Source organism: Numenius arquata, chromosome 2 (genome assembly GCF_964106895.1).
Source record: "Numenius arquata chromosome 2, bNumArq3.hap1.1, whole genome shotgun sequence".
Taxonomy (NCBI): domain Eukaryota; kingdom Metazoa; phylum Chordata; class Aves; order Charadriiformes; family Scolopacidae; genus Numenius; species Numenius arquata.
The window spans coordinates 81,192,246-81,208,227 of record NC_133577.1 but is presented as its reverse complement, the minus strand read 5'-3'; the positions used below and the strand labels follow the sequence as shown (position 1 = coordinate 81,208,227).

The 15,982-nt window shown below is 43.3% G+C and overlaps 3 non-coding genes across 3 annotated transcripts; 2 read left to right on the top strand and 1 right to left on the bottom strand.

The window, feature by feature from the left end:
* Window positions 1-10,795: 10,795 nt before the first annotated feature.
* Window positions 10,796-10,867, top strand: TRNAD-GUC (transfer RNA aspartic acid (anticodon GUC)). The gene has a single exon. It is a non-coding gene; the product is annotated as a tRNA-Asp (tRNA).
* Window positions 10,868-11,021: 154 nt separating this feature from the next.
* Window positions 11,022-11,093, bottom strand: TRNAD-GUC (transfer RNA aspartic acid (anticodon GUC)). Its single transcript has one exon. It is a non-coding gene; the product is annotated as a tRNA-Asp (tRNA).
* A 468-nt stretch (window positions 11,094-11,561) lies between these two features.
* TRNAW-CCA (transfer RNA tryptophan (anticodon CCA)) lies at window positions 11,562-11,633 on the top strand. The gene has a single exon. It is a non-coding gene; the product is annotated as a tRNA-Trp (tRNA).
* Window positions 11,634-15,982: the final 4,349 nt, after the last annotated feature.

The following is a 15,982-nucleotide window of genomic DNA, read 5'->3' as shown; positions in this document are numbered from 1 at the left end:
CTGAAACAATTCTAAAAAGCTGATGTTTCAGACTCAGTAGCCCAATAAGTTCATTAAAAAGTTATCTAATAAGTTTGTTTAACGTCTTTTGCTTAAGCAGAAGAGTTTGTAGGATCAGGATTTTGCCCATGTCAAACTTGGCAAAAATTTGATATCTTCAGCTGAATATTGTCAGAAATGCAAAATATTATTGGTATTTAGCACTGAAGTACTTTGAAAAAGCTGACTCTTCATGCCATTTAGAAAATAATGGTTCTAAAAAATACCTTTAAAATTTCCTTTTTCACTTTTCCTAAACTAAATCAGAAAAAATTGTGCCCCCTCATCCATTTAAACAGAAAACCTACACCGTTTTTTCCAATATGAGTAGTTAATCTACCAAAAAATTTGACTTTTTCCAGTCGTCTTCTTTTCATAGTTTCTAAAGTGATACAGTTAAAAGTATATCAGTGTACCAACCTGAGAATGTTCAGACAGGGGAGTAAAATTGACCAAAAAATATTCTCCCTCTCTGGTTCCAGGCAATAGTCCTTGAACTCTCAGTTATTATTAGCTAAAAGAAGGGGCAGGAGCATTCATTCATTTGGGAAGCCTACCAAGTTCAGTAATGAGGCCTTAATGCTGCAGAGATAGGGAACTGGGATGCAGTGATGATGCAACTTTAATAATTTTCTTCCTCTCGGTCAGTCTTGTTACACCAAGAATGGGCAACTGCAGAGTTATCCAACTCCAGGCAAAAGGATTAGGGACATCTCTTGCAAAATCCCCAAAATGTCAGTCCTTCCCACATGCATAAATAGGGGAAATTCCGTGATTCCGTGATCTAACTGCTTTCCCATTTCCTGCTCCTCTTTATCCTTTCTTTCTTCTCATTTCTGTATTTATTATTAATAACAAACGGACAAAAATGGGCCTTAGCTGCACATCTGGTTCAGCTCTGGCAAGAACTCTCAGGATGCAAGTGGCAACAGCTGCCAAGTGCCTGAATCTCAAAATGGAAATTCTCCTATTAAATCTTTCTGTAAGAGACTAATTGATTTTTGCTGCCAAGTGAAACAGGCCAGTCCCATAGTTAAGACATTGTTGTAACTCCTTTCCAAACACATACTAGCAAAATGCTGTCCATGAATTCAGTTAAGAGAATGTGAGGGAGGGGAATGATGAATGATGTTTTTCTCCAGCCATTTTGACCCAGATTACTGGAATTTCATTTTATGAGCTGATTTTGTATAAGCTGTTAAGAGAGATGATATTTTTTTCTCTTATTTTTAATATAACCGTTACATAAAGCAGTAACCTCAAATTTCTGCTGTCAAGCCAATTTTGAAACAGTGGTTTTACTGTACTATAAAGTAGAGCTTTTTAGAATGCCACCAGAGGGAGCCAATGCAATTGCAATTGCAAACTTCAAACTAGTTCTTTTATGAGAACAGAAATATCATTGTCCTGCAAAACAGCAGACAGCAAAGAAATAAAGATAATTGTTATAAAGCACAGTGTTTTGGTCTTTTGATGTAAAAATCACACATAATGAGGAACACTAATGTAAGTGGAAAAAAACCTTGCTTATATTTTTTTTCCAGGAATAGATGCATTATTCTGCATTGTGCTGCACTTAAAGAATCCTTTATTTTAATTGTTTATTGTCAGCTTGACAATATGTCCCTTCACATTTTGCCCCACACCAATTCCTCAGCCTTTTCTTCATCTCTTTCAACTGACATGTCCAAACCAGTGATTGCAGATCACCATCTCCCATCCTTACTAGCTGTGAGAAAGCTGTAAAATGTCCTGTGTTCTTTGAATCTGACTCTACCTAGCAATGCATCTGGTATTTTTACTCTTGCTGCTTTTTCTTTGATTTTACTAGAATGAAGAGTAATTTGGTGATTGCCAGGCAATGTATTGCAGATACACAGGAGTGTTAAGCTCGCTCTTCAAGCAGCTGTGCCCTAAGCACACCATTCTCAGCAGTTCCTCATTTGTGGTTTCAGCTATACAACCGACTTTAAATATTCATCTCTTGTTTCAAATTTAAAGGCACTGCGATTCATTTCTGAAGCTTTTTTTAAGTGTCAGGCTTTTACAATTGAGCAAGATGGTTAACCATCCATCACATCTTGAACAATCTCTGGTGAATGTGCACATTTGCTTTTCTCTATCATGAATAACATTGGAAATGGCAATTAATTTCTGGAAGGGCTTTTTAATGTTTTATTTTATACCATCTTCCTTCTTCCATCTGCTATATCTAAAAACCTATCCACTTCCCTTCTATTGCTTGTCCACCCACTGAAAATTGTGTCAGAGGCAAAAGAACCCAATCCCATGATCTTCTCCTGGCACACTGAACAGGACCAGCAGTTTCCTCCAGTCTTCAGGTCACTCTTTTGCACTTCTGTGACTTGGACAAGACATGGGGCATCCTGGGTTTTTTTAAGGAGAAAGAGTAAAACAAAAAAAGGGGGGAGGGAGAATAGTGAAAAGGAAGACAAAAAGAATGCAGAGTGGAGAAGCCAGAAGTAGGATTAATAGTACAACCCATGGCAAAGATAAAAATCAACTATTGAAATAAGAATTAAGCTTTACTGGTTTTTGCTAGTCATGAGGACCACTTGGGGTTTCTCAAGGTTTCCCTGTGCACGTGGACTACGGCAATCAGTGGAGTGCACCTCTGAGTAAGGAAAAGAAGAATGTGGTTTCCATGCCATGTGGCCCTTGTATCATAAGAAAAGGAGAAGGGAAGAAACTATTACCCCATCAAGCTATAGTTTTGTCTACAAAGGGAGCTATTCTTCTGTTCCCCGTGCACAACACAGTGAAGTAGTAAATGGTGGTGACTGGAGGACCAGGAAAGCGGTGAAGCCAGCACTACAACAACTTGCTAGAGCGCTGGTAGCTTTGATCTAGTGCTTGTCGATGAAAATAAATGAGTTCTCAACTTTGTCTTTTGCTGAGACTATTCTTAGCACTTTAGGTTTTTTAACATTTATCATAATTTTTTTTCAAAATATTCATCAAGCTCTGAAAGTCTTCTCTAATAGAAGTCTTAGAGAAAGATTACTAACAGAGATTATATTGTTCATATAAGCTCCATTAACTCAGATGCCATTTAGAAGATTCTAAACTGTCATTTGTTATGCTTTCTGCTTAATACCAAATGCTTTCACAGACAAAATGTACCTTGATGATGCACTATGATGTTTCAATATCTGCTCACAATGCTGCTTTATCTCTCAGCTACAGTGTTTTCTAAACTCTGGATTTTGTGACTTGTCAGTACATTTCTCAGTGATGCATATCTGTCTGTCATGCTGAAACTTCTCAAAACCTTCACAAAAGCAGCAAAACATACATAAATTTCCCTTTATACTTCCGTGACACATTCTGATAATGTTTTCAAGGTGAGTTTCCCTTGTGTTAACTACTAGATAAAAACTAAACTGACTTCTATTCATTCTTGGCTCAGCACACTGACTTTTTCTTTTTTTTACCCACTGATTTTTCAGTACTACAGCAGTACAACCTGTCAAAGTTAAAGAACAGCAAGCACTATTCAAGGTCTGGGGCTTTAGCAAGTTCTGATGTGGGAGCATACAATTTTTTTTTTCAAGTCTTCTGCGGGATCTTTTGTGTATTTCCAATTTCATACCTTAAACAAGAACAGAGGTTTTGGTTTTAATAGCACCTCTTCCCTATGCTCATCTCTGGTTTTGATGTCCAGTTTCCGCATCATAATTATTTGGCCTGCACTTATCAATGATGTCTATATTGAGTGAGCATCAGAATGCATAAAAGAAGTTTGTGATGATCAGCTTTCTAAGATAAAGTTAAATTCATCGCATTCCCTCATTTATAGTTTTGTAAAACCAATATCTTTAAATATCTCCCCATGCTCTGTACAGTATAATTAATTTCTTTGTGTGATGCCTCTAGCTCACAACATCTTTCTTTTGGATATGTAACTTCAGTCTATGTGCTTTTTCCTGTATTATTTTCTGGAGGTTTTGCTATCCCATGTTTTTCCTGTCTCTACACTTCATTTTGCTTTTTTAGGTTCATGATTCCTTTTTTTTTTTCTTTTGAATGACAGGTGTTCACTCCTAGAACTGATATCATGCGAGAGTCAGACCTGATAGTTGTATTATAGCTGTATATGGCAGTATTTGATTTTTTTCATGTTTGTCTCTAGAATTTTCCTTCTTAAGCACTACGTGATTTGTCTATTTTGAAGCTAATTATTGACAATTCCAAGACTCTAAGAAATGCCATATTTCAGACCAAGTCAGACCAATGGTGAAATTGTTTTGCAATCTTTCATCACAGCTAGAGAGTTATTACTATTCTTGTAGTCATACGGTGGGCACATTCTAGTATCCAGAACTGCATTACACAGGAATATTTACATTAGTACACAATCTGTTCGGGTTTTGCAGTGTCCTGATATGTCTCTAAAGGCTTTGCTGCATAAAAACTCCTTTGAAATTACTCTGAAACAATATATCTCATACACCAAAAGAGGTGTATTTTGCATACAAACTTGATCAGTCTTCTTCCTTTTAATTACTGAGTCCTATCCTCTGATTTCTAAGCAGGACTTCTCTCAGTTTTTGCTATTCTACAGTTGAAATTATTAATTAAAACCAGCCAGCCTCCACTTTTCCTGCTTTGAATTTTCCATTTTTTTTATGGTATCTCTTCAGTACATTTGCTTGGCAATCCCTTTTGAGGGGAAAAGTGATCAGAATGCAGATTCCCTCTGAGAAGAAGCTTATTCTTATTGGGAGTATCCATTGGATTTAAACCATGCTATAGGAATAGAAATGGCTAGATTCAACTATTCAACTTTTCTTTCAGAGTGCTTTTTACCTAAACAGAAAATGCAGTTCTGCATGGGCACTTGTTCTATTTTATTTCACAATTCTTAGGACATAAATTTTCAAGCCCTGAGAGTCCTCCAATGAGTTTTTAAAAGGCTCCATTTATTAGACAGTTCACATGATGCAACAAGGAGAGGAAGCTGCCCAGCTGTGTGGCTGCATTTAGTACTGTATAAACTATACTGGGCATGCTAATAGGGGAAAGCCCCTTAAGTCCCTCCTCCCACTAATCCAGCAGGCACTGACATGCAATGTCACAGTCCCCTTTACCTTGAATTTCTTCAGCTCTTCAGCTGTTGATTTTACATGAGATGTCTGATCACTCATTCCCTTAAGTGATGTAAATGGATTTTTCTAATAACTTTTAAAACTTCATTTTAGCTTGATGAAAATACATTAGCACGGAAATAGATCACTAAGTCCACCCAATAAAAAGATACAGACCCAACCAAAAGATACAGACCACCCAACAAACCCCTTGCACTGGACAGAAATTTTATAAGGCCAAAAACTGTACAGAAAGAGGGCCTATAATTTAATATGCTATTTGAAAACTAATGTATTCTTACTGTCCTGTGCTGTGAACTTCACAGGGTGAGGGTACAGACCAAAAATAAGTGGAAAATAGAACACAAAGAGCAGACAGAGTGTTGGGTATGTGTGAATGGGCAGCAATAAGAGCATATAAAATAGCTATGAAGAGTACTCAGAATCAAATGTATTCAATTTGCAGCAGCTCTTCTGGACTGGGGCATCCTAAAGACCACATCAGTGAAGGGCTTCACTTCTCACCTAGGGTTTGTGGTTTTGCATTGATTTAGAACCGTTAATTTCTGCAGGTATAGAAGGCTTTTCCTTTCCCCTTCCACCACCCTTACCCCCTGAATATAAAATTACACTCATTGGGCTGAAATTACTTGTGCCATTTTACAGTCTGGCAAGGAGATGAGGGCCTGACTTAATGCTCACAAAACTTAGCTGTCAGCAACTGCTGGTTCTGAGGACTGTCCTCATTTCTTTCAGGCCACCCAGATCATTGTGGCAACTACAGTGAGGAGGGAACTGCTGGTGCAAGGAGCTGCCCTAACAATATTTTGTGCTACACTTAGCACATTCCCCATGATGACACTTTCCAGATCACTCCATGAACTGCAGAAGAGGCAACAGAAGTGATTTTCTGTAGCTTTTTTTATTTTTCTCAGTTTGGACCTCTAACATTTTTCTCATGGGGTTATAGACCCCTGTACAACAAATCTAAACCAAATGACTATTAGCTTGCTTTTCCCAGCTTCCTTCATGGACTCTGGTTTGAAAAACCTGGAAGATAACTCATGTGTATCAGGGCAGTTCTCCAGAAGGCTGTAGTGCGTTAGAGGTGACACAAAGCAGCCATCACTCAGTACTCACCTTGACTAATCTGAAGCAGATATATTTTAAAGTATTAATATATTTTAAGCTAACCAAAAGGTATCTCAAGAAAATAGAAAGTAATTACAATATCAAACAGCTTCCTATTTGTATAAAATGTGGTCATCAGTCCAGTTGTTTATGTGAAAAACAAAGCTTAACATATTTAATAAGGAAGCATCATTTTCTGAGCGTGGTTCAACAAGCAGATTATACTGAGAGATGCCCTGGTGGAACAGGCTTGACCACTACATGGCCAAATTTTAAGCAGCTACTTGAAATTAGAGATAGCACCTTGACTTGGTACCAGTGTTACCCATGAGCGTGCACTGTGTCAAATCCATTGCTTCTGGACTCTGGGATGCCAGCGCAGCTGCACTATGAGGATATTTTGTGAGGATCACTTTGCAGTTTGTGTCTCAGATCTGCAAAAGGAAACTGTGGTCTCAGCGTCGCACCAGGGCAACCATAGTGCCAGAAGCAGGGGCAGTTCTATGTGGCATAAGTACAAGCAGCTGCAACAGCATGGATCCATCCCACATCACACCGCCAAGGATTGTATCAGCTGTGCTGAACCTCAGCATGCCACTAACAATATATGTTCCTTGTCAAGGCAAATAAATGCCAGCTGGTGACAGAGATGGATGACATCAAATTGAGAGGAGTGACTGACACACTCAAGGGCAGGGCTGTCATTCAGCAGGACTTTGACAGCTGGAGAAATGGGCCAACACAAATGTCTTCAAATTCAACAAAGGCAAATGTAAAGTCCTGCGTCTTGGATAGAACAACCTCACACAACAGCCAGGACTTGACTGGGTAAACAGCACCTTTGCAAAAAGTCCTGGAGATCCCAGTGAACACCAAGGATGGACATGAGTGAGCAACTGCTCTTGTGGCTATGAAAGCTAATCATATACAGGGCTGCATTAGTAACAGCACAGCCAGCAGATAAAGGGAAGTGATGCCTGCTCTCACCCCTACGTGGCACTTGCAAGACTGCCTGTGGAGTACTGTGCAGTCTGGGGCACTGCAACACAAGAAAGGTATTGAGAGACTGCAATGAGCTCAACAGAAGGTCACCAAATGAACAGGGAGCTGGAGCATGTGACAGGCAAGGAGACACTGAGAGAGCTGGGTTTGTTCAGCCTGAAGAAGAGAAAGCTACTGGATGATGTAATTGTCTTCAGCTACCCAGTGGGAGGGAATAGAGAAGATGGAGCCAGACTCTTTCTGTATGTACACAACAAAATGACAAGAGGCAACTGATCAAGTTGCAACATGGCAAATTCCAAATAGACATAAGAGGGGGGGGATACTTGTTCACAATGAGGGTGGGCAATCTGTTGTGTTCTATGTTGTGGAAACTCCCATCCATGATGGTATTCAAAACTCAACTGGACAAGTTGCAAGCTGAGCAAGCTGAAGGGGAGGTAACTAGCTTCCAGTTACAATGGGGGACTAGATCCCAGCCCTACTCCTTCCTGCTTATGGCCACAAAGGGCCTCTTGCAGATGGCTGTTGCTCCAGGGAACGGGTCTCTAGTTACTGCCAAGCACAAACCTGGTGTAATGATGAGGAAAGCATGGAATGAGCTTGTTGGACATGTAGAAGAGCTGTATTCAGGTCCTGAGGAGAAGGCAGATGCTTCACAGACCTTGGAATATCGATACTAGTTTCTAGTACCTGTTCTGCTTTGCACTTACATGTCTCTGTGACAAATCAATAGGGAATGCATTTGCTTCGTAACTGCAAGTCATTGTAGCATTGTAATAGTTCATCCACTTCAAAATAGCACTCTTGCTTTGCTGACTCATACCTCAATGGCTCTTCTTGCGCCCCTGCTTAGACAGCTGCAGACAAGTCATCTTGGTTGGAGCATGCCTTTGAAAGTCTGGTTTCAGAAGTGCATATAATGGCTTCACTGAGAAAACAAAGGTGGTTACTGTTTTCACCGTAGCTGGAGAGTTGGTTAACCCTTTTTAGGGCTATTTAATAATTGCCACCACCAGCTCAGGTCATAGTAGGTATTTTTAGGAGATATGCTTGCTCTGCCTGCCAAATGGGAGTGGTAGGAGGTTGTACAAGAGCATAAACCAGCATATTGACCAGCACTTTTGGTTCAGGGTTGCCCTGGTTGGAAGGTGTGGAGAATGTGCAAGATGGCTGATGCTGTCAGCGGTAGCTGTCCCAAAACTGGAGTGGGTGTGCAGAAGCAGAGCAGTCAGCATGACCAAGGAATCTCATTACTAATCTACATGCTTTCTGATAAAAACATCCTTAGCAATGTACTGAGCTATTGAAAAGGTGGGAAAAACATAAAAGATATATACCTGTTGGAGCGGTTCCAGTGGAGGGCCATGAGAATGATCTGAGGGATGGAGTACCTCTCCTGTGAAGACAGGCTGAGAGAGTTGGGGTTGTTCAGCCTGGAGAAGAGGAGGCTCCAGAGAGACCTTATTGCAGCCTTTCAATATATAAAAGGGGCTTATAAGAAAGATGGGGAGAGACCTTTACCAAGGCCCATAGTGACAGGACAAGAGGCAAGAGTTTAAACTGAAAGAGAGTAGATTTAAATTGGATATGGTGAGACACTGGAACAGGCTTTCCAGAGAAACTGCGGATGCCCCATCTCTGGAGGTGTTCAAAGGCAGGCTGGATGGGTCTTTGAGCAACTTCATCTAGTGGAAGATGTCCCTGCCCATGGCAAGGGGGGTGGATTAGATTATTTTCCCAAACCATTTTATGATTCCATGATTCAGAGCCTTAGCTTTGGCTCTGCAGAGTCCTCCTGTACCTTTGCTGAAGTAACTACACCGTGCTTCATGAGATTGTCACGCTATAGCCTTTCCCCATATTTCCAGCAGATCCAGAACTCCCAGTCAGATCTGGTTTTGCCCTCATTGACAAATTGAAGAACACAACAAAATGTCTACACAACTTGCTGTGAGCCTGGCTTTGGTACTCTAAAAGTGCTTAGCAATGCCAAAAATTTGCAAGAGATATTATGGAGATAGCAGAAGTCCTGTTCTAGGAGAAGACAGCCCGAGGAGAGGTCTGTGCAGGAACCTGAGGCAAAACCAGCTCTGAGGCAAAGAGCAGGAGCTAAGGAAGGTCTGACTGCAGCAAGCACGACCGTTTAAATGAGTGGTCACATCTCAGCCACCTGACCACAGGGATCAAGGAACAGAAGGAACTGAGAAGTGACTGGCAAAAAGGTCTAAACAAGTTAAGTGTGAGTGGTCCCACAAAATGCAACCAGGCACCGTTTGATCCACCGGAAAGTCTCTCACTTAAAGTTAACCATGAGCATCTTTTGAATAAAATTTGAACCCGCACAGCAAGTTCAGACCAGCCGAGCAACACTGGGAGGTGTTGATCCTGCTCTGGGAGGTTTAAAGCCTATCACCCGATCACAGCCCTACCAGTTCATCTCATTGTTATGCTACCTCTGAAGTAATGAAATTATTACGAGACTTTGGTGGTTGTTATTCACTTGTCAGGACAGAATTTGAATCTGTTGCATCCACTGAGAAACACATGTTTATATTCAAGTGCTTAAATGAGTAGGCCAATATTTAGAAATGCTTCGTTTATAGGTCAAGTATTTATATGCCTACCTATAGATTGCTGTTTGCTCTTTAGCTATGCATGTTTGACAAAGCTCAGCTGGGGTGCTTTTATCCAAAGAAAGACCTCAAAAAGAGAACACCAGTTGTTTCAATTGCCCATTTACGTCTGGTGTTAATTCTTCATCTAACAAGCCGGCAAATTAAATATAGGTTCCTGCCTAATGCCCCTGTGATGCGGACCGACAACCACGTTACTGCTGACCGAGTCAGCACCGAGCCATATGGTCCGTGCATGTCCTTCTGCCTTTTACTCTCAAATCTCAAAGTAACCGGTTTCCATTTCTCTCCTTCCCTTTTTAGGCGGGCGAGAAGCAGGTGCCGGAGTCCCCTCGCCCCGAGGACTGCTGACTCCGGGGCTTCTCGGGTTCCCGGAAAAAGAAACTGCCTGCGTGAACGAGACGCAAAGATCCCAAGACACCCGAGCTGCCGCTTTGCTCCGAGCCGGGCGCTCGCCGCGCACCGCGGTTTTTCACGCGTCGCCGCACCCGCGTCCCCAGATCGCCCCGCCGTGGGGCGGGCCGCAAAACGCTGAGCCACACGGGTCGGGGGGCCCCACGGCGCCCCTCCCTCCCCACGCCGGCACCCCAGGGCCGGAAGAATCCAGGCAAACAAGACCCCCCCGGAGGCCTCTCTCCTCCCTCCGCCCTCTCCCCCTGCTGCGGGGCGCCGGCAGCGGCCGGCACAGCCCCTTCCCCTCCGCGGGCCTGGAGCTCGCCAGGCACGGCGTTGGGCTCTTACTGGGTTCGCCCCAGCGCTCCTGCCCATCCGCAGCCTTCCCGAGGCCAGCGGGAGGCAGGGAAGGAGGGGGTGGGGGCCGCACTGCCCCCCGACGGCCTCCGGGCACCGGCTGGCGGGGGGGCCGAGACGCCCCGCGTCTCCTCGTTAGTATAGTGGTGAGTATCCCCGCCTGTCACGCGGGAGACCGGGGTTCGATTCCCCGACGGGGAGAGGCGCGCTCGCGCCGTGTTTTTTTTTGTTGTTCTTTCCTTGGCGGGGGCAGCGCGAGACCCGGCCGTTGGCCCCCGCGGCGACAAAAGGCTGCAAGGAGCGCCGCGCCCTTCCGCCGCCTTCCTGGCGGAAGTGAAAAAAACACGCTGACGGCCTCCCCGTCGGGGAATCGAACCCCGGTCTCCCGCGTGACAGGCGGGGATACTTACCACTATACTAACGAGGAGCTGCCTTAACAACGGTTTGCGCGGGCTCCCTTTATCAGGAAAATCAGGCCTCGTCGGTGGGCAGTGCTAACGGAAGACCCTCGGTAGAGGGGCAGGAGGGGCAATCTCCGGGCAGCGGGGACTGGAACGCACGGGCCTGCGTGCGGCGGCAGTGCCGGGGGAGGCGACCTTGGCACCCCCGAGGGGGGCGCGGAAGACCCCCGCTGCTGGGGACCGGTAGTGGGGATGTGGGCGGGTGAGTGTGGGAGGGAGTTAACGCAAGTACTTGCGCAGGAAGGCGGGAAAGGAAGCAGTGGCGGCGGAGAGGGGCCGCCGCGGAGGGCTGCGGTTGCCGTAGCGGGTGAGAAGGGTCCTGGCCCTGCCGGCCCCCGAGACCCAGCCGGTCTCCACCCTGGTGGACGGGGGCGGCTCGGGGCGGCGGCCAGTGGTGGGCGAGTTCTAATACCGTGCAGGGAGAGGCTTCCGAGGACCTCGTGGCGCAACGGTAGCGCGTCTGACTCCAGATCAGAAGGCTGCGTGTTCGAATCACGTCGGGGTCATTTCGGTTTTGTCTTCCAGTTCTCCCTTATTTGCCGAGGCGCTTTTTGGCGGCTTCATCTCGGAGGAAACGGAGGGACGTGAAGTTTATTTATTTATTTATTTTCCCTAAAGCTTATGACACGTAATGAAATTTCACTAGGAGGGAAACAGAACAGTTTGTCAAGGGCCCGAGTTCCTGAATTTGAGGGACAGCGAGGAGAAACATGCCAGAGATAAGATTCTAAGTTTGTGAGTATTGATTATTGTCTTGTAAACCATGGCAGAAAATGAAGAGAAAACACAAGTCTTAGAAACCAGACTCAGCAAAGTCATCAAAATATGTGGGGTTTTTTAAGATAAATACTTTTGTTTTTATGGGCTAATATTTGTTCCATATACCCTTAAAACCTTTCAAATACAGAAATTCTGCATCTTCCTTAAATGCTCTGTTCCAGTGCTTTGCTATCCTTACTGTTACAAAGTGACCATACGTAGTTTAACCCTGATGTCTCTTTTGCTGTAACTTAAATCCAGCCCTCGTTCTTCTGCACCAGAGAACAGTTTATTCCCTTCCTTTTTATAGCTACATCTTACGTATTTGAAATTCGTTATGCCTCTCCACAGCCGCTATAGAGTAATAGACTGTGTTTGCTGGGCCTCTGATTATTTGTGTCGCTTGCCTCTGGAGGCTTTCCAAATGAGTTGCGTTCTTAAGTGTCCAGAACTGGTCACAGTATTTCAGCTGACATGGATTTTACCAGGTCTGAATAGAAGGGGAGGGTGGTCTCACACGCTGTGCTGACTGAGTTTCCATTTATGTGGTTAGTCCTTTTTTTTTTCTTTTTGATGCATAATCTGTTAGATGGATACATTATTTTTTTTATTGGATGCATAAACTGTTAGATGTTTCCCTGCTCCCACAAAGTACCCTAGGTCTCTGCTTTACCATCCGTCAGAGAGCTGGATGAAGAAGTGGTGGCAATCTGCTTGCACTCCTGTCCCGCTGCCAGAGCAGGTGCGCTGCTCTAAGCATTCCGAATTGTTGCCAGATAATATCTCCGGCTGCAGTTAAACTAATGGCAAGACAAAAGATCTATTAATAGGAGTTGAAGTTTTCAGGGTGTGGTTTCACACATGACCTACTGTACTGGGATTATGGGGTGTCATACTCTGCCTTGTCCATCCCTCTCCTGTGCCTGCCTAGTTCCCCCGTTCCACTTGGATCACGTCTCGCAATTGTGCAGCAGCAGCTGCTGGCTCTGCGTGCAGACCTGGCACCACAATCCCAAGATCCAACACAAGGAAAGCGGCAGGAGCGCATGGCCTGGGATGGGATAGAGAGCAGGGTCTTCCCTTTCCAGCAACAACCACAACTACCAATGATTCGGTTAAATTTTTTGTCACTTGTGCTTTGGAGGGAGAGCCTAGATCAAGATAATCTAATGATGTTTCAAAATTTAATGAAATAATTAAACGCGCCACAAACTCGCCCTCACAATTTCCTATCAGTAAAATGGGGATAATAATTCTCTTTAATCTTGCGGATCTTTTGTTGAGTTGACTCCATTAATTGTGAGGTGCTCAAGTACGCTGGTGGGTGTTTGTTTCTCACCAGCATCTCTACAGCACGTGTGCTTCTGAGCTTTTGTCCCTTTCTAAATTCTCAGTACTTCATTTTGTAACCCGACTGATGTGTTAACACGGATTATTTTTTTTCTTGTTAAGTTATTACTAGCTAAATATAGACAATAACTTAAATCCACATAAGGTTCAAAAAATCTTGGAGCTGAAGTAATAGCTTACATATGGTAAATAGAGCTTCTGCACTATCTCTGTTCATATGTGATAAAAATAGATATCCGAATAATGCTTGTTTGGAAATGATTCAGTGCAGGAAACTGCCCTCCAAACTGTCCTTTTCGCTTCATTCCTGTCAGTGTACTTAACTAGGAGCGGATACTTCTGTTTTCAGTCCTTGTTGGTCCAGGCCTTTGTCTATGACAATGTCAGCGGTAAGAAGTTCTAAGGCAGTGACACCACTTGTCCGTACACATTTCTTTCCCTGCCTGGGGACAGTGGTACAGGCCACCCGCAGCGCTGGGCGCCCCTGTCGTCACAGCAAGGGTGACTGCCCATCCCTCCCTTTGCCACCGCGGGTGGCACCGACCTGGCAGCGTTCCCCGTTCACCTGGCCTGTCCCCCGGTAAAACTACATCCACTGGCAAATTCAGCAGGAGGTGTGACTTTTTCTACAAGAGAATCGCTCTAGAAGCGATATGCTCCAGTATAGTAAGGCATGCTTTTTTCTTATCGTTTTGCTATTTCTCCTTGGATTATGTTTAAAAAGACATTTCTGATAAGAAAGCTAGAGCTTGTTAAAAAGCCACCTAGTTTTTCTAAATTAATCAAGAACATGGAGAAAAAATGAGTGATTCTAGAAAGTATAGTTACACTGTGCCATACTGATTAGACAACTACTTATTTTATTTATAGTAACGCTTTCCAGTTTCTGTTGCCTTCCTCAGAGGGGGTATTATTTTCATTGTGAAACTTGCTGTGCACCAAGACTGAACTAATATTTCATATGGGTTTTTTACATTTCCTTTAGCTAACAAGATTTCCATATCAGCTCAGTCTAAGACAAGGGCATGTCTGTAGCACTTCCTTAAATGCCTTTGCCATGAACCACTTTATAGCCTTCACGATTTTATTATGTATTATGAGGCAAATGTTACAAGGGAATGCAAATTATACATCTATGCCTCGTTATGGATTAAATGTTATCCAAACCCTCCACTGAATTTAGGATACTTTTCTGAACACACAGATATAGAAAATTCATTTTTTCCATTAGTGCAACATAAACTACCTGTCTCATTTTTATGGGTGGCATTAGAAATTAGGGAAAGTTGGGGAAACTCAAAGCCGGAAATTTGAGATGATTTAGAAGGCATTCAGTGTTTTCATGTCAAAGACAACTATATGACTGAAAATCTCTTTCTCACACTCAGGAAAGCTAACAAATTCCAGGCATTTGGGAGGGTCCTACAAAGGAAGGATTTTTGGCTTCTACTTTCAGCATATTTCACATTTTTAGGCAAGCTGACAGCAGTTTTTCAACCACTGAAAATGGTCATATTCTCACACCATTTGCACTTTTTTCCAAAACTTCCTTTCTGTCACCATTTATACTGACAAGAGGTAAAATGTGACTACCCGTTTCTCTGGAAGAGGCAGGTATTCTGGTCTTTGAAAACCAGAACTTGCTGTTAGGGATAAATATTTAAGTACTGGAATGCTACACAAAAGGTACGGCAAAAAAATAGTTTTGTACGCCAACCTTTAAGATGCAAGTTGTCTAACAGGCATATGGACCGCGTCAAGGGTTTTTTTTCCCCTGTAAAAACATCAGAAAGATCTTTTGAGCCCATTCATAATGAACTTGTTCCCTTATCCCCTTCGACTGCTGCGTTAGGCTACAAAATGCAAGCTTGCTTTCCTTCAAACAAAACAAACAATGAAGATGCAGATCCTCAGCTGTATTAAGATCTAATTGTGGTGACAGTTGCAGGTTCCAGTGTTAATCATTATATATGTGCACATTTTGGTGCTTCCTCATACTACTTTCCTTGTGTTTACCTTGCCTAGAGAACGCCTGTTCCTCCCAAGGAGCAACCAGGAAGAGTGTAGAGCCAGGGAATAAAGGACAGTTGTGTGCCAAGGACTTTTTTATGGACTTCGCTTCCCAGGGAGGTCCACTGCCCTGAAACAGGGTGACACTAAAGTGTTATACAATGCTTTTTTAGCTCTTGTCACTTTGTAAGCAGCTAAAGGTAAGACAATAAGAGAGTCCAGTGTCCGTGCAAGGAAGTTATGTCAGTGTATGTTAATCTGAGGCTGTGGTTCCACAACCACTGTATTGGATTTTGAACAATTAGCCAAAACACACAATGCTGAGTTTCTGCTGTCTTTATGCTTCAACAACAGTTTTGCCTGACAGTAAAAAGACAAAATACACAGATCCAACATAAAGCCAATTAGCCCAACCGTTTGTTATAACCAAAGCCAAACTGAGAGTGTAACTTTGCAGTGATTTACTACCTCATACCATATTACTGTTGCATTTTTTATGCTACGCTTAATGCATTAAAACCAGATTTACCGTCAACGTACTTAGACTGAAAGGTGTAAACTGACTTCAAGCTCAACAGTTCTTGTTCCTTCCACTCCTAAGGGTCACTCACAAGAACAGTGAGGCCCAACTGTATTGCATATTCCGAACAGTACAATGAGTTGCAAATGGTGGCTGCACCCCTCTAAGAAGCAGTGTCAGAAGACAAGCTTCAGGCCTGAAGTATAGTATCATTAT